The sequence below is a fragment of the Schistocerca americana genome, chromosome 3 (assembly GCF_021461395.2).
Source record: "Schistocerca americana isolate TAMUIC-IGC-003095 chromosome 3, iqSchAmer2.1, whole genome shotgun sequence".
NCBI classification, from domain to species: Eukaryota; Metazoa; Arthropoda; class Insecta; order Orthoptera; family Acrididae; genus Schistocerca; species Schistocerca americana.
In genome coordinates, this window is record NC_060121.1 from 972427253 (window position 1) to 972448111 (window position 20859).

At 43.8% G+C, this 20859-nt stretch overlaps 1 protein-coding gene across 1 annotated transcript in view; it reads right to left on the reverse strand.

Moving 5' to 3' along the window:
* Positions 1 to 17698, reverse strand: part of LOC124607439 (proton channel OtopLc) — a 736982-nt gene extending 719284 nt beyond the window's left edge. The window contains exon 1 of the mRNA XM_047139769.1: positions 17266 to 17698. The gene's annotated coding sequence lies outside the window, so the exon portion shown is untranslated. The remainder of the gene's footprint in view (positions 1 to 17265) is intronic.
* Positions 17699 to 20859: the final 3161 nt, after the last annotated feature.

Sequence of the window (20859 nt, forward strand, 5' to 3'; positions counted from 1 at the left end):
ATGCTAGCAACTGTGCAAAATGAATGTGCCTGATCTTTTGACTTAAGATTAGTGTAGTTCGGAACCAATGAAACACCGAGATTGCTGGGAGAGATACCGGCGCATTAAGTACTACGATGGGATGCTTTTAGAAAGAACTTTTTTGTCAAGGGTGTTCTTTCTTTATCATTAGAAATGAGGGCGTTACTCAAGAGCAAAGAAAAAAATTGCCAAGAAATAATTCAACTGGCAGGAAAAAGCACTCGAGCGGCCAATCAAAGAAAGGACACCCTCCAAGAGAATTTTGCATAACGGCATAGGATACGTGAGAGCCAGTATAGAGCTACTGGGGTACACCTTTAGTACTACACCTGATAAGAGAGAAAATCTGCTGGAGGGTCACTCAAAACATAGAGCGTGAGCATAGGTGCCGATGATCAGACAGATTAATTGTTGAACAGCGACTGCTTCAGTTTGGCTGGGCCACGAATGTGCATACTTCGGCGGCTGCCTTGTCTCACGAGCACAGTGTGAAGGTTCCATAACTGGCTCAACTCCAGCCCACATTACCTGTCGATGTGTAGCACTAACATAGCTGAGTAAACGCTCACCCGCCAATATTTTGTTTGTCTCAGAGTAATAACTAGCATTTAGCAAAGTAATCACGTTCATCATTAACAAAATGGACATACTGTTGTTGTTTTGAAAACATAACTTGTTATGAAAAGATGTTATTTTGGTATAAGCAATACATAATGGTTTTGTTAAGTTCATATTTCGTAATATTCGTCACAGAAGTTGGCACACAATTACTATATGCTATGAACACAATATTGCTTACAAGGACATTGCCGATTTTTAAACATTTAGTATCAGATAACACAAGCTATATCCACTGAAATATGGCAATATGTGAGGGGGGGGGGGGGGGGCAACCGGCATAAAATGATTTGCTGTTCATTCTGTACAATATTATCATCGATGTTGTTTTTGTTTTCAGTCTAAGGATTAATTTGATGCAGCTCTCCATGCTAGTCTGTCGTTCGTAAATCTCTTTATCTCTGCATAACTACTGCAGCCTATTACTCGTATTTAATGTTTTAGATCCGTGGCCAACGTCTATAATCTTTGCTGACCATATTCCCTCCTTTGCCAAACTAACCGTTCCTTGATGCCTGTCAACAAATCCCTTCTCTTAGTCAAGACGTGCCATGATTCTTTAATTCCATCTATTGTCAATACGTCTTTATTGGCTGTCCTATCTACCATCTAATCTTCACCACTCTTCTGTAACATCACATTTCAAAAGCTTCTGTGCTCTTCTTCTTGTCCATGGTTCAATTCGTTGTAAGGCTACACTCCGACAAATACACTTCTTACACTTAAAGTTATATTCAATGTCTTCATACTTTCATTTTCCAAAAAAGTGTCCTTTGCTTCTCCCATTGTCAGTCAATTTGCTGCCGAAAAAGAAAACTTATCTACGACTTTTACTATCCAATTTCTCAATTTAATTCCCCTCGTGTTACCTGACTTAATGTGACTACACTTCAGCATTGTTGTTCAAATTTGTTGATATTCATCTTAACCAATTTTGAAGACAGTATCATTGAATGTAATTTAAATCGATTTTTGCAACTATCATCATTTAGATTTAAAGTGCAGCTTTTAGAAATTCAAGTATTGACCAAAGAAAGTCTTTGTAGCAATGCAAAATTATTAAACATTAGCTTAAGTCTAGTTCTCTGGTTTGTTTATCCTGATGTACATAACACTATGTATGTATATATGTATGACCAACATCTCCTCCTAAGCCTATGGATATATTGCAGTTAAATTTGGTACACATACTGCTCACTCCTTGAAAATCATCAATGTGGTTGTCAGAACCTCCTAGCTTCCATATGAGTGGAGATGTAAGCGAAAAAATATAGACTGCACTATAATGTCAGGCACATTGTGCACGTAGTATCAGCATGCTTTCAGGGGCTACACGTGGGAATGGACATGGATGAGTACAGACAGAGCGAAGGAGATAGACAGTGTCAGTGGAGGATGATAAGGAGACAGAGAAAGGAGAAGGAGAAGAAGGACAGAGATAGGGGTGAGGAGAGGGAGATGCAGGAGGCAGGTGGAAGATGTTGAAGGGTAGTGGGCAGGCGGAAAAAAGAAGAATGGGAAGAGGAGCTTGATAGACAGGAGTGAAAAAGTGACAAAGAGAGGGTGAGGAGGAGATGTACAGTGCTATAAACAGTCAATAAGAACTGTACTTATTTTATCATAAATCCAGTCACATGCCACACTCGTTTATTAATCAGATAATTAATTTCAGTCAACGATAACTATCTCCAGACCTAAAAATAATAAGCATACAGAGAGAGATCGATGTACAATATTTCCAAATGACATAAAATACAGAATTAAAAATCATTATTGGCCAGACGATTCGCCAGACGATTTGAAACCGACAATGGGAAAATAAAAATTCTATCACCACCAAAGGCGACTGAGCTGTAGTCATTTATGAAAATCATTTACCACTTCTAAAAGTCATCTAGCACATTCGCAGTGCTCCGCATCCATAATAGATAAGGGTTTTAATATCGATTCTGTGATCTTATAAGTCATTTCCTATTTATGCCAGAATTAAACTGTCACCACCAAGCCTTACAGTTTTTGCTTCTCTTTCTCGAACTTTCCAAGTTTCTCCTTTGTTCCCTTCACTGCTTATTCACTGTGCTGACTGAATAACTTGGAGAATAGGACACAACACTGTCTCACTCCCTTCGCGATTGCTGTCTCCATTTTATATCGTTAGAACTGCAGTCTGGATTCTGTACAAGCTGTAGATGACATTTCATTCCCTGCGTTTTTCACATAATAACTTCAGAATTTCAAAGTTTGTGCTCCAGTCAACACAGCCAAACATTCTTCAAATATTCAGATTTTATAAATGTATCTTTATTTCATTTTCTTTAGTTCCAACAAAGTCTTTACAGATAGGTCAGCAGAGAAAAGGAGTAAGCGCTGACATTATGTAGACCATATTGGCATTCTCCTGAAGAGGCAAAGCAGGTCCACCGTCTATCCATTTCCGACAGATTATGTGACGACACTTGTTACTGTATGTTTTTGTTGTAGGAATGATATCTTCAGCTGTATTTACTGATCTAATTTTATTGGCAATCGATTATAAGGTTCAGCATAGCACGCACACGCGCGCTCACACACACACACACACACACACACACACAGAGAGAGAGAGAGAGAGAGTATCTGACCCGGCCGGTAATCGAATTCGAGGCGTCGTGATGGACAGTCAGGAACACTAAGCACAAGACCACGAGAATTGTGTGTGACAGATTGGCCAGAAGATACAGTAATGTAACATGAAATCGACTGCAAATAAAATAAAGCCACAGATGCAGCTGAAGGTGCCATCCCTACTACATAAACTGGATTGGCCAGATTAGAATCCGATTCCTACCTGACGAGATTAACTGCATCACGTGGCATGGCTTTGCAAATATTGCGATGGAGAGTTGGAGTACTGTAGCTCAAGTCAGCTGACATTTTCTACTAGAGCAGAGGTGCTCAACCCGTCGATCGTTCAAATGGTTCAAATGGCTCTGAGCACTATGGGACTCAACATCTTAGGTCGTAAGTCCCCTAGAACTTAGAACTACTTAAACCTAACTAACCTAAGGACATCACACACACCCATGCCCGAGGCAGGATTCGAACCTGCGACCGTAGCAGTCCCGCGGTTCCGGACTGCAGCGGCAGAACCGCACGGCCACCGCGGCCGGCCCGTCGATCGTGATCGACCGTCGATCGCCATGCCTCCGAGTCGATATTTCAAAGTTTCTGACCGAAATCTGTTTAAGCGAGTTGTTTTTATAAATTACCAGTTCGTTGACAATGAGTTTTGCACGACGAGTGTGCGCGGACGTGAAACTTCCTGTTTGGATACCTCAGTGAGTGGAGCACTTGCCTGCGAAAGACAGAGGTCCAGAGTTCGAGTCTCGGTCTGGCACACAGTTTTCATCTGCCAGAAAGTTTCATATCATCGCACACACCGCTGCAGAGTGACAGTTTCATTCTGGAAACATCCACCCAAGCTGTGTCTAAGCCCTGTCTCCACAGTATCCTTTCTTCCAGGAATGTTAGTCTTGCAAGTGTAGCACGGGAGCTTCTGTAAAATTTGGAAGGCAGGAGATGAGCAACTGGCGAAAGTAAACCTGTGAGGGCGGGCCGTTTTCAACGATAAACATAGTGAAATCTGAGTGTAGAAACGAACTGAGTTACTGGGTAAGGTTGGCTCTGACTAATTATTGACCAGATTACAATAAATATTCCGATAGACTAAGCCCAGTATCTCTCAGATTTTTTACCACATTTACAATGGTGTATATTTTAATTATTTTCACATGTGTAACATCTCGAAAATGTATGAAATGGGACAAGCATGTAATGGCAGTTGTGGGTAAGGCGGATAGTCGTCTTCGATTCATTGGTAGAATTTTTGGAAGATGTGGTTCATCTGTAAAGGAGACCGCTTATAGAACGCTAATACGACCTATTCTTGAGTACTGTTCCAGCGTTTGGGATCCCTATCAGGTCGGATTGAGGGAGGACATAGAAGCAATTCAGAGGCGGGCTGCTAGATTTGTTACTGGTAGATTTGATCATCACGCGAGTGTTACGGAAATGCTTCAGGAACTCGGGTGGGAGTCTCTGGAGGAAAGGAGGCGTTCTTTTCGTGAATCGCTACTGAGGAAATTTAGAGAACCAGCATTTGAGGCTGACTGCAGTACAATTTTACTGCCGCCAACTTATATTTCGCGGAAAGACCACAAAGATAAGACAAGAGAGATTGGGGCTCGTACAGAGGCATATAGGCAGTCATTTTTCCCTCGTTCTGTTTGGCAGTGGAACAGGGAGAGAAGATGCTAGTTGTGGTACGAGGTACCCTCCGCCACGCACCGTATAGTGGACTGCGGAGTATGTATGTAAATGTAGATATTGTAGGCCTGCAACGTTTGATATGGAGTAAATTACCTTGTATGTATTTTGTGTAATTAAAATGGTTAATTTTTGTAGCAGTCTTGTTTTCTGATTTAACCTTTACGAATTTTTCAGACAGTACCCCGTTCTACAAGCTTCCGCCTGTCTACACTGATTACGAATCATCACGCATGTTACCTTGGCGAGGATGAAGTTTTTCGCCTTACTTCTCGTCGAGAGGCGAATCTGAAACTGTTTCGCAGACTATCTTGCCTAACGTGATTGTAGTGACGTCAGAACTGCTGCCCCGTACCACATGTTGGACTGCCCGAGATAATGCGCGGCAGCTGACTATGAACCGCTATTCTACTGCTCCAGCGACCTTGGCCTCGCGTCTCGACTACAGAGGAGATCCGCCAGTGTAGAATCTCGCTGCTTACACATCGCCCTCCCCCTGGGCTCTAGTCCAGATTACATCAACGGGCTGGTACCTTTATTGCAAACCGGGCTTCCAAAGCAGAATTCCTCGCCCGCTCCATTCACGTATCACCATAAAAGATACCCAAGCTGCAACAATTCCAACAAGACTGGTTCCCCATGGGCGTTTCGACGCTATCTAGAAATGGTGCAATATGGACTCAAATTCAAGAGGGTTAAACAGTTGCTGTCATAACAAAAATCACCATATACGTAAATCGTTTTCAGGTAATTGAGGACGTGAGTCGTCTTCCGGATTAGACGTCTGAATTGCCAACCTTGGAAACAAACGTTATCAACCTCCTGACATATTTTGCATATTTCCTCTCAGTTATGTCGTACGGAATAATTTTCAGGGATAACTCATCACTTAGAAAGTGTTGATTGCATAAAAACGAGCAGTAAGAATAATGTGTGTTCACCCACGGACGTCAAGTAGGTACCTCTTTAAGAGTCAGGCATTTCAACTGCATATCATAATACATCTTTTCGCTAGTGAAATCTGTCATAAATAATCCGTCACAATGAGAGAAGAACAGTGATGTACATAGCTACAACACTAGAGGGAAAAACGACTTTTATTACCCATTGTTAAGCTATCAGTGGCTCAGAGACGAATTCAGTATGCAGTAATAAACATTTTTGATAATTTCCCCAAATAACATAAAATGTGTTACAGGTAGTGAAGCAAGTTTTAAATCTAATTTAAAACTATCTCTCCTTGACATTTCCTTCTGTACCATCGAGGAACTGCTACTTAAAGACTCCCAGCCACAAAAAAATTAAAATCTTATTAAAAGCATAGTTACACGAGTAGGAACAAAATGAGAATGAATTCATTAATGTTAACACCAGTCATGTATACATATCCTGTTGTAAACTGACTCGTTCCACGTCATTTCGATAAAAGGATCGTTAAAATGATCTACGGAACATTAAATAGCTAACTCATTAGAACAGAAGCTAAATCTGTGTTCTCGTGAAAAATCGGCGGGAGGCCGAGTGCAATATTATCGTGGTCGGGTGGTACGTTTCCAGGGATAACACTCGTAGGGACGTTGATGTGTTTCTGTGGTCTGACCCTTTGGCAGAAAAGCAGAGGAGGCAAGTCACGCCGGAGTAGGAGTCGCCGGGCGTCACGGAGAACTGCACGCCAAGAATGCAACCTCGGCCGGCGGTCGGCGGTCGTTTTGGTCGTGGTCGAGCCGCGCTGCTCTTTCTGCTGCACCCACTCTGTTGCGCGTTGTGCTCTCCACCACACGACCCAGTCCAAAACAAACCTAGCCGACTGGCGCCCTTCATACCACAACAGAGAACTAGTCGAACAGCTGGCCGTTGTGACCGAGCGGTTCTAGGCGCTTCAGTTCGGAACCGCGCTGCTGCTATAGTCGCAGGTTCGAATCCTGCCTCGGGCATGGATGTGTGTGATGTCCTTAGGTTAGTTAGGCTTAAGTAGTTCTAAGTTCTAGGGGACTGATGACCTCAGATCTTACGTCTCATAGTGCTTACAGCCATTTGAACCAACTAGTCGAACACAGTGCGTATAGTGGGCGGAGAATACTCATCAGAAATGGAAAGAGTATTCAAGTGGGATCCAGGGAAGAGTATAGGGCCACCGAAGTTCTCAGTAAGATGTTGCTGCTGTTGTTGCCACCACCTTCAGTTCATAGATTGGTCTGCTGCAGTTATCTAGATTAGTCTATCCTGTGCAAGCATCTTCACTTTTGCGTTGGTAGTGAAAACTTCGTCCATCTGAACCTACATCTACATTTATACTCCGCAAGCCACCCAACGGTGTATGGCGGAGGGCACTATCTTCAAACTGGTCACTGTGTTCAAACCTCGGTCTTCCCTGTACAGTATTTGCCGCCAAACTTCCCCCCCATTACAAAACTGAACGGTACTTGACGTTCAGGACGTGTCCTATCCCTTCTTTTACTTCAAATTGTGCCACAAATCTATTTTCTCGTAATTTAGATTCAGTACCTCCTCATTAGTTATCCGATCTATCCATCTAGTCTTCAGCATTCTTCGGTAGCACTAGATTTAGAGAGCTTCTGTTCTCCTTCTCTGGAGTGTTTATCATCCACGCTTCAAGAAGATGAACATTATTGAAAAGGTCTGTATTTTTCACTGTTGTGTTCTGCATTACTGGTATCGGACACATGAACAGGGCTCTGATTTGTAGCTGTGCATTACAAGACGAGCTTACAACCGTGTTACGCACGAATACCCATGCACGTGATTTCTTGACGAGACGGGGGTGATGCACTTACATCTGTTGTTACAATTGCAAGAAACAAGATGTTCAGACCATAGTAATTTGAAATACAACTCGGTGGAATAATGTCCTCCTAAAAATTTATCGAGGCTGTAGAGTCCGCCCAGAAAAGTGTGTGTGAATGTGTGTGAATTCTTAAGGGACCAAACTGCTGAGGTCATCGGTCCCTACACTTGGACACTACTTAAACTAAATTATGCTAAGAACAAAACACACACACCCACGCCCGAGGGAGAATTCGAACATCCGGCTGGAGGGGCCTCGCACTCCGTGACATAGCGCCTCAAACCACGCGGCCACTCCGTCAGGCCGCCCAGAAGCAAATGAACCAGGTTTCCCTACAGTGCAAGTCCGCACTCCAGACAAATACCTCCAAAAAAAGATTTCCTAACACTTCAGTTTATATTAGGTGCTAAAAATTTTTCATTTTAAGAAATGTTTTCTTGCTATTGCCAATCTATATTTCATATCGTATCCGTTGTTGTTCTTGTCTTCAGTCCTGAGACTGGTTTGATGCAGCTCTCCATGCTACTCTATCCTGTGCAACCTGCTTCATCTCCCAGTACCTACTGCAGCCTACATCCTTCTGAATCTGCTTAGTGTATTCATCTCCTGGTCTCCGTCTTCCATTTTTACCCTTCACACTGCCCTCCAATACTAAATTGGTGATCCCTCGATGTCTCACAACATGTCCTACCAACCGATCCCTTCTTCTAGTCAAGTTGTGCCACAAGCTCCTCTTCTCCCCAATTCTATTCAATACCACCTCATTAGTTACGTGATCTACCCACCTAATCTTCAGCATTGTTCTGTAGCACCACATTTCGAAAGCTTCTATTCTCTTGTTGTCTAAACTATTTATCGTCCATGTTTCACTTCCATACATGGCTACGCTCCATACAAATATTTTCAGAAACGACTTCGTGGCACTTAAATCAACACTCTATGTTAACAAATTTTTCTTCTTCAGAAACGCTTTCCTTGCCATTGCCGGTCTACATTTTATATCCTCTCTTCTTCGACCATCGTCAGTTATTTTACTCCACAAATAGCAAAATTCCTTTACTACTTTGTCTCATTTCGTAATCTAATTCCCTCAGCATCACCCGACTTAATTCGGCTACATTCCATTATCCTCGTTTCGCTTTTGTTGATGTTCATCTTATATCCTCCTTTCAAGACACTGTCCATTGCTGTCTCTGACAGAATTACACTGTCATCGGCGAACCTCAAAGGTTTTATTTTTTCTCCATGGATATTAAAACCTACTCCGAACTTCTCTTTTGTTTCCTTTACTGTTTGCTCAATATACAGATTGAATAACATCGAGATAGGCTGCAACCCTGTCTCACTCCCTTCCCAACCACTGCTTCCCTTTCATACCCCTCGACTCTTATGGCTCTCAGCACTATGGGACTCAACTGCTGAGGTCATTAGTCCCCTAGAACTTAGAACTAATTAAACCTAACTAACCTAAGGACATCACAAACATCCATGCCCGAGGCAGGATTCGAACCTGCGACCGTACCGGTCTTGCGGTTCCAGACTGCAGCGCCTTTAACCGCACGGCCACTTCGGCCGGCCTCGACTCTTATAACTGCCCTCTGCTTTCTGTACAAATTATAAATATCCTTTCGCTCCCTGTATTTTACCCCTGCCACCTCCAGAATTTGAAGGAGAGTATTCCAATCAACATTGTCAAAAGCTTTGTCAAAGTCTACAAATGCTAGAACGTAGGTTTGCCTTTCCTTAAACTATTTTCTAAGATAAGTCGTAGGGTCAGTGTTGCCTCACGTGTTCCAACATCGTATCCACTTATGCTGTTATCAGAAATTTTGTTACCAAAATAAGAAAAATCATCTACTACCTTTAGTGTCATTTCCTAATCTGAATCCGTCGGTATCGACTGACTTAATTCTACTTAATTTGAATAGCTTTGTTTTGCATTCGTAGGTATTCGTCCTGGAACCTCTTTTAAAGGCACTATCTATTCCAGGAACGAGTTTTTACTCATCAACGCTGCTATGAAACTTACTGGCAGATTAAACCTGTGTGTTGGACTAGGGTTCGAACTCGGGGCCTTCGCCTTTGGGGAGGGAGTGTTCTCGTAACTTTTTTAAAAAATCTCATTTTCTTCGTTATTGTTCGTTGCATTTGGTCGCGGCGGGCGTCCAATTACTCCCATTCAAGTTGGTCGTTGATCCAGTTACTCAGTTTTTTTTTTTTTTTTACACAGGACGACTAACCCTCTGAGCGAACACGCTGACCTGCAGTGCCGGCAACTGAGCTACGAAAGCACTACTCACGACTCGTCCTCACAGCCATCTTCTCATCTCCTGGCCTCAGAACTTCAAACACGTTCTGGGTTCAAATGGCTCTGAGCACTATGGGACTTAACTGCTGAGGTCATCAGTCCCCTAGAACTTAGAACTACTTAAACCTAACTAACCTAAGGACATCACACACATCCATGCCCGAGGCAGGATACGAACCTGCGACCGTAGCAGTCGCGCAGTTCCGGACTGAAGCGGCTAGAACCGCATGGCCACCGCGGCCGGCTCAAACACGTTCTCCTCCGAAACTTGCGGGACCAGCACTACTGGAAGAAAGGACATTGTGGGGACGTGGTTTACCCACAGCCTGGGGGATTGTTTCCAGAATGAATTTTCACTCTGTAGCAAAGTGTGCTCTGATACGAAACTTCCTGGTAGATTAAAACCGGAGTCGTGGTTCGTGTTCGGGTAGTTCAGTTTGTAAAGCACTCGCCCGTGAAAAGCCGCGGTCCTGGGTTCGAGGCCTGGTCCAGCACACAGTTTCAATCTGCCAGAAAGTTTTACCATCCATTCCGTTAAACGGCTCTTCCAAGTGCTCTGTCGTCTCAGAGAATTACAACGTCATGCGGAAACCACAAAGTTTTTATTTCATCTTCGAGAAAATTTCATCCTTGGTTTCCTTTACTGCTTGTCCAATGTACATACTGAACAACATTCGGTATGGGCTAAATCCCTGTCTGAGTTCCTTTCAAGTCCTTCGACTCTTGTAATGGCAGTATGGTTTCTGTATATGTCGTTGATAACTTTCCGGTCCCTGTATTCCATCCCTTTTCCCTTTAGGATTTCGTAGATGGTAGTCGACATTGTCAAAAGCTTTTCTAAATCCAGAAAAGCTGTAAACGTATGTTTCTCTTTCTTCAGCCTAACTTCTAAAGCAGGTGGTAGTGTCAGCATTGCCTCGCGTGTTCCTAAATTTCTCCGGAACCTGAACTTATCTGCTCCAAAGCAGGCTGATATCTGTCCGTACATTTTTCTGCAAATATTTCATCTCAGTATTTTGCAACAGCGACGTATTAAACTAATGGTTCTGTAATATTCACGACTTGTCACCATCTGCCTTCTTTGGAATAAGCTTTATAACATTATTCTTGAAGTTTGAGGGTATTTCTCTTATCTTACATTTTGGATACCAGGAGGAGTACTTCGATGATAGTCTCATTAGATAGACAAAAGGGTGTAGAAGTCTGCTTGTTTTGAGTACTCATTTCCCGTCTTGTCCATCCTGCGCAACTCAATTTCAGAAACTGGCTGTTAAAATTGCTACACCACGAAGATGACGTTCTACAGACGCGAAATTTAACCGACAGGAAGAAGATGCTGTGATATGCAAATGATTAGCTTTTCAGAGCACTCACACAAGGTTGCCGCCTGTGGCGACACCTACAACATGCTGACATGAGGAAAGTTTCCAACCGATTTCTGATACACAAACAGCAGTTGACCGGCGTTGCCTGCTGAAACGTTGTTGTGATACCTCGTGTAAGGAGGAGAAATGCGTACCATCACGTTTCCGACTTTGATAAAGGTCGGATTGTAGCCTATCGCGATTGCGGATTATCGTACCGCGACAATGCTCCTCGCGTTGGTCGAGATCCAATGACTGTTAGCAGAATATGGAATCGGTGGGTTTAGGATGGGTTTAGAAGGGTAATACGGAACGCCGTGCTGGATCCCAACGGCCTCATATCACTAGCAGTCGAGAAGACAGGCATCTTATCCGCATGGCTGTAACGGATCGTGCAGCCACGTCTCCATCACTGAGTCAACAGATGGGGACGTTTGCAAGACAACGACCATCTGCACGAACAGTTCGACGACGTTTGCAGCAGCATGGACTATCAGCTCGGAGACCATGGCTGCGGTTACCCGTTGACGCTGCATCCCACACAGGAGCGCCTGCGATGGTGTACTCAACGATGAAGCTGGGTGCACGAACGGCGAAACGTCATTTTCTCGGATGAATCAAGGTTGTGTTTACTGCATCATGATGGTCACATCCGTGTTTGGCGACATCGCGGTGAACATGCATTCGAAGCGTATATTCGTCATCGCCATACTGGCGTATCACCCGGCGTGATGGTATGGGGTGCCATTGGTTACACGTCTCTGTCACCTCTTATTCGCATTGACGGCACTTCTAACAGTGGACGTTACATTTCAGATGTGTTACAACCCGTGGCTCTACCCTTCATTCGATCCCTACGAAACCGTACATTTCAGCAGCATAATGCACGACCGCATGTTGCAGGTCCTGTACGGGCCTTTCTGGATGCGGAAAATGTTCGACTGCTGCGCTGGCCAGCACATTCTCCAGATCTCTCACCAACTGAAAACGTCTCGTCAATGGTGGCAGAGCAACTGCCTCGTCACAATACGCCAGTCATTACTCTTGATGAACTGTGGTATCGTGTTGAAGCTGTATGGGCAGCTGTACATGTAAACGCCATCCAAGCTCTGTTTGACTCAATGCCTAGGCGTATCACGGCCGTTATTACGGCCAGAGGTGGTTGTTGTGGGTACTGATTTCTCAGGATCTATGCACCCAAATTGCGTGAAAATGTAATCACGCGTTAGTTCTAGTATAATATATTTGTCCAATGAATACCCGTTTATCATCTGCATTTCTTCTTGGTGTAGCAATTTTAATGGCCAGTGGTGTATATGGAAGCTCGTGATCGTACGCGTCCATATAAGGGCCCGTATACCCGTTCACAGGCCGAGTCTTGTGCAGCGGTTTAGGGGGGGGGGGGGGGGGGCGGCACAGCGTACCCCGCCAGTCCGGAAAGTTTCGAGACTGGGTTACCGAAAACCACAACGAAGTTAAGATGGTGGTTTTAATGCGAACGTGTTCTACATAGTCTTGCTGCACTTGAGTACTACGTACAGAAATTTCATACAACCTCTTAGAAAAGTGCTCCTTTGGGATGTTGTTCAACTCGCGCGCCATATTAGCTTTGAATCTCGGATGTGTGCGTTTCTGTACTTTGTCGTTTTGTGGTGAGTTTGTATCGATAACACCAACTCTCGTCACCTATGGTTATTTTTCTCCAGACAAGAATTGTCGTCGTGTTGACGTCACTGAAGTCGAGACGGGCGTCCACGCAACTGTTTTTGTTCGGGAGTCAAGGTGTGCGAGACAAACTTCGCACACACTATTCGCTTCTTCAGAACATTCCGGAGAATGTTTTTAAATTTGGTTTAGTGGTGTTGCTCCATTGCGCCTTGCAACACGACAGTCTTGACAAACTGTTGCCGTACGTCCGCTACTTAACACTGCCTGCTCACAACGGACGGGAAGAATGCACAATTGTTGTTTTCAATTGTTACTTCGAGCTCCCACCGTAGTTTAATGAGATGACGTCGCTTACACGCCAGGCATAAAATCGGCATCGGAACATTATCGGCGGACGGTGCATGAGGGGAACATTTGCTTATTCAGCTTAGGTGAAGAAAGCTTTTGCTTACTCGAGTTGTTTATTGTATATTAACTACCGTATGTGATACTATGCTCTCGTTCATTAGCAGAATCAAGATGCGACACTAGTATGTAATCCTCTAAAGAATACAAACTATGCAGATAGGAGCCCTAGGGTAGATGAGTGGTGCATAATTTCAGAAATCAGTCATCATTTGTTAATGTCAGTGTAACGCAACAAGAATGCAGAAAGTTAAGGCCGAGTGTTCCGTAGACAACAAAATCGTTACAGACAGAGCCAAACCTTGGAATGGAAATGATAGGGAAGGAACTATCCTAGTATGTGCTTTACTCCTCTTCGGGAAAGTGTAGGAAATGGCGTGTGAATGAACAGGTGGAAATTTGAACCCCGCAATCTGGTATCTTTATCAGTACGCCACATCGCTATAGGTGAATGCGGCAACAGATTAAAAGCTTGTGTTTCCCTAGAAGTAGGTATTCAGGAACGGCGTCCAACGAGCACTGTCCCACTCCCAGCACTTCGTCATATATGCTGTCTCTTGCAAGAGGTTCAAATGGTTGAAATGGCTCTGAGCACTATGGGACTTAACATCTCTGGTCATCAGTCCCCTAGAACTTAGAACTACTTAAACCTAACTAACCTAAGGACATCACACACATCCATGCCCGAGGCAGGATTCGAGCCTGTGACCGTAGCAGCAGCAGCGCGGTTCCAGACTGAAGCGCCTAGAACCGCTCGGCTACAGCGGCCGGCTCTTGTAAGAGGCGACAGGCGCATTTTCTCTGGTGTTCGACAGAAACCTACAGTTTAGTGTTTGCAATGTATAGCTGGCATCAGCCCAAATAAAGCTTCCTGGCAGATTAAAACTGTGTGCCGGACCGAGACTCGAACTCGGGACCTTTGCCTTTTGCAGGTAAGAGCTCCACCAACTGAGCTAACCAAGCATGACTCACGCCCCGTCCACACAGCTTCACTTCTGCCAGTACCTCGTCTCCTACCTTCCAAACCTCACAGAAGCTCTCCTGCGAACCTTGCAGAACTAGCACTCCTGGAAGAAAGGGTATTGCAGAGACATTGCTTAGCCACAGCCTGGGGGATGTTTCTAGAATGAAATTTTCACTCTACAGCGGAGTGTGCGCTGATATGAAACATCCTGGCAGATCAAAAGTGGCAGAAGTAAAGCTGTGAGGACGGGGCATGGGTCGTGCTTGGGCAGCTCAGTTGGTAGAGCACTTGCCCGCGAAATGCAAAAGTCCCGAGTTCGAGTCTCGGTCCGGCGCACAGTTTTAATCTGCCAGGAAGTTCCATATCAGCGCACACTCCGCTGTAGAGTGAAAATTTAATTCTAGCCCAAATAAAGACCACTCATCACATCTTTTATGCGACGCCCAGCATCCACAGAAAGCTGGGGTTTGTTTCCCGTTACAAACAAATTATTTTCAAAGCGGAATTTTAAGTGCCCATTCGATAGAGCAGTCCCAAAGTAGTCTAGTCTAGCCGACATTCGTTTTTTCGATATTTATTAACAGGGACAGTAAAACACGATGAATAACGAGTACTCTAGCAGCGAGTGGGCAGCGCTGCTTCATGGCGGTACCAGTTAGCGCGTCCCTGAACGGTGCCGTCACTGCTGGGGTACCGGGTTCGATTCCCGGCGGGGTCAGGGATTTTCACCTGCCTCGAGATGACTGGGTGTTTGTGTTGTCATCATTTCATCACCACTCATAAAAGTGACGATATTGGACTGAGCAAAGGTTGGGAATTTGTACGGGCGCTAATGACCGCGCAGTTGAGTCCCCGACAAACCAAACATCAACATCATCACTGCTGGTATACTCGTTATTATTCATATTTTACTGTCCTTATTAACACATGGACTTCTTTGGGACGATGCTATCGAATGGTCACTTAAAATTTCACTTTGAAAATCATGTTCGGCACCGGAGACAAACTGACTTTTCCCGTTGACACAACGCATGAAACGTGTGTTGTGCCTAACGACTCTTAGGAGCGATACCCCGTGTATTTTAAAAAAAAAGAGAGAGAGAGAGAGAGAGAGAGAGAGAGAGAGAGAGAGAGAGAGAGACCAACAAATGTTCGGAAGTAAGATTCGTTTACTGATTCGTACGATAAGAGGTACAGAGTCACTCCAAAAACAGAACCTCTAAACACTGAAACCATCAATTAATGAAAAGCTGGAGTTATAAAATGGTTCAAATGGCTCTGAGCACTATGGGACTTAACATCGGAGGTCATCAGTCCCCTAGAACTTAGAACTACTTAAACCTAACTAACCTAGGGACATCACACACATCCACGCCCGAGGCAAGATTCGAACCTGCGACCGTAGCAGTCTCACGGTTCCGGACTGAAGCGCCTAGAACCGCTCGGCCACCACGGCCGGCTGCTGGAGTTATAAATGTTGCCTTTGGGGAGGCATTTGTTACGGCGGAAGGTAAAAGTTTCAGTAGTTTTAATCAATAACTGAAATATTTAGATCTAAAATCCGATCTCGCACGCACGCACGATCATACGCACACACACACACACACACACACACACACACACACACACACAATTGCAGCCTGTCGGTAATCGAAATAACAGCAATATCTTCCAGTGTAGCTCTTCCGATAGCTATTGGCGTTAATAATTTCCGTTTTCTCTAAAATTACGGAACAGAAAATTTGCAAAAGGAAACATAACGCACTAAATTACAGAATGTATACCCCCAGCTCATGATTAACACTTAAGTGGAACATGGAGTGGAGTTTGCATTTAGTGACTGAATTATACACAAATCTTAGGACGAAACGCAGGATAACGTACTGTGGTAGCGAAGAAAAGTTGTGGCTCATGGTCAGTTTATATTTGTGGTTCCTACCTCTCCAATACGAAACTATATATATATATTTCCTGAGGGATTTTTAGCAGCATTCCTTTAGGTGCATGGAACAGTGAAAAGTCAAACATTATAATTCGAAATGCAACAGATTAAAACAGTCAATAACAACTGCCGTTTATTCAGTAAAAGAATTGGTAGAAACCAATGCATTTGCAGCGATCTCGCGTGTTTACATTCGAAGCCTCACGATTCAATAAAACAAAAACGAAGAGTCTGACCTTTTTTTTGTCGGTGCATCACGAATGAACCATAGCTACTGTCAGTTTATGTTACATTTTTTTGTGACTGCTCATTGTGCAGAACCGTCAGTGGCAGGCAGGGTAAAAAAATAACAGAAAAATCACAGTGTTGGAAGAGAGGTGGGAGAGTGTGAAAGATGCAACACAACTTCGAATATCGGCAGTTGACTAATAAATATTCAGTAAAAAAAAATGCAGTGGAGTTTAGTGTTTCACATAAAACTACGAATTATGATGGTGATAATATTAATAATATTTATAATAATCATCTTACAACAGCTTTCCGAGATCTGACTGAAGGTTTTAATGGAGATTTTAGAGTATCTCATGCTTCGTGAGAGGCACCTAAGGGCTTTGTATTTTTCTGAGAGCTTTTGTGCATTCCTTTATATAGGAAAATTCGTCCACTGAGAAATTGCGGGTCTACTTTATACTGTTTATCTTCAGATAGCAGTATACCTTTCACAAAAAGTAAAAATTTGTTAAGGAAAATTAAAGACGGGTACGTAAATTACGACAGCACGCCACGTTCTTACAGTAAGTTAGTTGTGTGTAGACACACGTGTTGCATGCAGAATGTATAGCCGTTTTCTTGAGGGGTACTCACTCAGATGCACCGCGTCAGAATGACAACACCACGTGATCGATATAAACAAGAGTCGTCGTCGGCGGCGGCGGCCTCAGGGTCGCTGACACATGACAGGCGGCTGGGAGCCCTGCCTGCCAGCACTCCGCTGCTCCCCGAATAGCCGCTGCGCGTATTTACACGCACCACCGGCGCATTGTTTTGTCGGGCGAAGGAGCGCGTGTGGAGGCACGGGCGGGCACTGGCTGCTGCCTGAGGCTGGCCGTGTCCGGCCCACCGCTCGCCGAGGTGCGACTCCCGGGTCGCCGGGCCGCTCGCTCGCTCCTCCCAGGTGCGCCAACCGCCTACCGACTCCCTCGCGCCGATCGCTACGCACTTAGAGCTCCTTGCATCGCAATTCACTGCGCGCGACGTACGGCATTCGACGCTCGAGATCGGCCGGCAGAAGTGCACGCGGCAGCATTGTTAATTGCAGCGGCGACCGTCGGTTGCCATTGTGACGTACTTGCGCGATTGGCGACGGCCGCGTGCCGCCATCTGTGGAGGGGTCGCGGAACTATCTGCGGCAGCGAAGTTCCGGGAGCTATCGAGGGAGAGCGCGCGCGCGCTGTCGGAGTCCTGCGAGTGCGCGCGCAGTTTTCGTAGGAGGATAATCTCCAATTAACCGAGTAGCGTAGGAAGAGAGAGCTTAAGCGTGCATACACATTAAATTTTCTGTCTGTTGACAACAATACTAAACAAATAACACTTTCCTGGCGTTTGCAGACTATATTATTCATTTATCGCGAACCGGCTTCCGGCTTCCGTTGTTACAAAAGTAACTTTTTTTTGCTATGATTTTTAAATTGTCGACGAGCATGTCATTTTTTTTTTTAATAACTTCACTTATCTCTGCTTCATATGAAATGAAATACTTTCCTTCGTAAACAATTCTTACCTCAAATTACCAAATAAGCAGCAACCAGTCACAAAATCATGTTTTCTTTATTTACTTTTGCAAATCGATTTCAACTGATTAACAGCCATCATCGGTGCTTTCAACGAATATGTGCCCTGAGTAACAACAACAACAACAACAACAACAACAACCACTACTACTACTACTACTAAGGGCACATATCCGTTGGAAACACCGATGATGGCTGTTAATCAGTTGAAATCGATTTGCAAAAGTAAATAAAGAAAACATGATTTTGCGCCTGGTTGCTGCTTATTTGGTGATTTTATGGTTTACGGTCGCTGCGCAGCTGGGAACCACATGAAGCCCACCATTCAGAACTTCTTACCTCATTTTATGTATCTTCTGCAGCGATCTCTATACTATCTAGGCACCGAACTGCTTTGCCGGTCAAAATTGCTCATACTCCGTTTCTTGCCTAATTACGACATGGCCGCCACGAAGTGTCTTGAGAACGCAAAACGAAATACTTTTAGCAGCTTCTCGCATTTCAGCTAATTCATTGCATATCGATATAAAGACCACAGCCATAAATTGGTACAAAATTCTTTATCGTGTACAGACATCTGGATTTTTTTTCCCTTTTTTGGCTTATTATAACATGGAGGTATGAGCAGATTCTCTAGAAGAAATATCTGTGGCTATTAGTAACATCTGTGAAAGTTGCAGGTTATTTTATCTATGGTTGCAGTATTTAGTTTCAGCTGTCTATGGTCTGAAACGCCAAAAGCCGATTCGTGACACAATATTTTACAGAACATCAGGCAAGTATTTTCTAGTTAATAATGCACACTCGTCTTAGTGAATGAAAAGTTACATCTATGTTTGTACGTGGTCTGTAATAACTGTTTGTCTAGAGGTTTATATATACGGAATTTAGGGGTTTTTGAAATGGGAATCAGAAGGTTACTGTAATTTCCAACAACGCTAGGGAAATACTAATTCCTACAGACCCCTACTGACTTACGGCGGAATGAATGGTGGCATGCAGCGAATTTCTAAATTCCCCTTACAAACTCCTAATGGACACTGGATAAATAACGTTTTCAGTTGATTGCCATATCGAGAGACGAACATTTTAACAACTACGAAATAAACATCTGAAGTAACATCTTGTACTTTCACACTTCTGTATAGTTAAAGTGCCAAAGTCTACTAATTCACTATTACTGTTAATTGATAGCCTCTGACTGACTTATTATCCGAATAATTCGCCATACGATTGTCTACAGTGTGTGTGTGTGTGTGTGTGTGTGTGTGTAAGATTATATACGAGGCCTGTTCAGAAAGTAAGCTCCGATTGATTGCCAAATTGAAACCACAGTGAACATCAGAAATGTTTTACTTGTAACATTTAGCTACACCTTTCTGTTACTTCTCTACGTAGTCGCCGTTCTGACTTAGACTTTTGTCATAGCGTTGTACCAACTTTTCAATAGCCTCATCATAGAAGGCAGCCGCCAGTGCTTTCCGCCAATTCTCCACGCTGGCCTACACCTCGTCGTCTGTGTCAAAATGTTGTCTTCAAAGACAGCGGTTCATGTGACCAGAGATGAAACTCAGGGGGAGACAATTGCGGACTGTATTGTGGGTAATCTCACATTTCCATTTGAAAACGATGCAGGAGCATCTTCATTGCCACTGCAGAATGCGGCTGAGAATTGTCGTGAAGACGAAACAGCACGACAGTTATGTAATGTTAGCTGCATAGCTTCAGGCGAAATTTCTCACCAGGCCCTCGTACTTGGCGGCAGACACTATTTTCTAGACATCTTTACGCACTCACTGCGAGCTCAGAAATGAGAAGAGCGACGTGATGCTAACTGGGGTTATACTAGAGACACTACCCAACACATCTGTGCAAAGCTTTATCGGATTTTCATAGTCGTTTCCATTTCGCGACCGATCGGAGCTTACTTTCTGAACGCCCCTCGTATATATATACACATCTTGACGATGTTTTCAATCGAGATGAAATAGCGAAATATGGCTCAGCTACATTCTCGAGAAGCTTTCTAACACCTGAAACAAATTTGGATGAAAATGAAAGACGGAACTACACAAACCTACACAATATAATCCAAACGACTCTGTCCAAGGCACCTAGTAAGAGGCGGTAAAGCGTGGGATGTTGGGCGGGATTATTAGATCAGCGCCATAAAGATTACCGTGGATTTTTGCGTAAGTCATACGGAAATGTATATTGCCTTGAAATTTGTATAAGTTTTTGCAAAGAATACTTCATGGTCAAAGGTAGATTTCAGTTTGTCACTGCAGTCTCCCTCCCCCTCTTCGCCCTCTTTTGAATGTATGACAGTAGGGACTTCTCATGCGGTAAACATTGTAGAAAAATATAGTGACGAAGTTGGTTTACGAACAGAATAAAACGAAAGTGTATCTGCAGTGTTCTTACAGACTGCGTGATGATTATGTTTCCTTTAGTTTACATCTTAAGCTCCAGGAGTCTAGAATTAGTTTATCATGCCGTAGTATGGTGTGATATAAAGGGAGATTTTGCTAAATGGAGGCAAAGTGAAGGGAAATATCACAGAGGATACTAGGCAAAACAAAATCATATGGATTTTGACCGGAAATGTGTTCCAAGGGACGTACAAACATTTGAAGGTGGAAATAAAAGATCTTTGAAAGTATAGGTT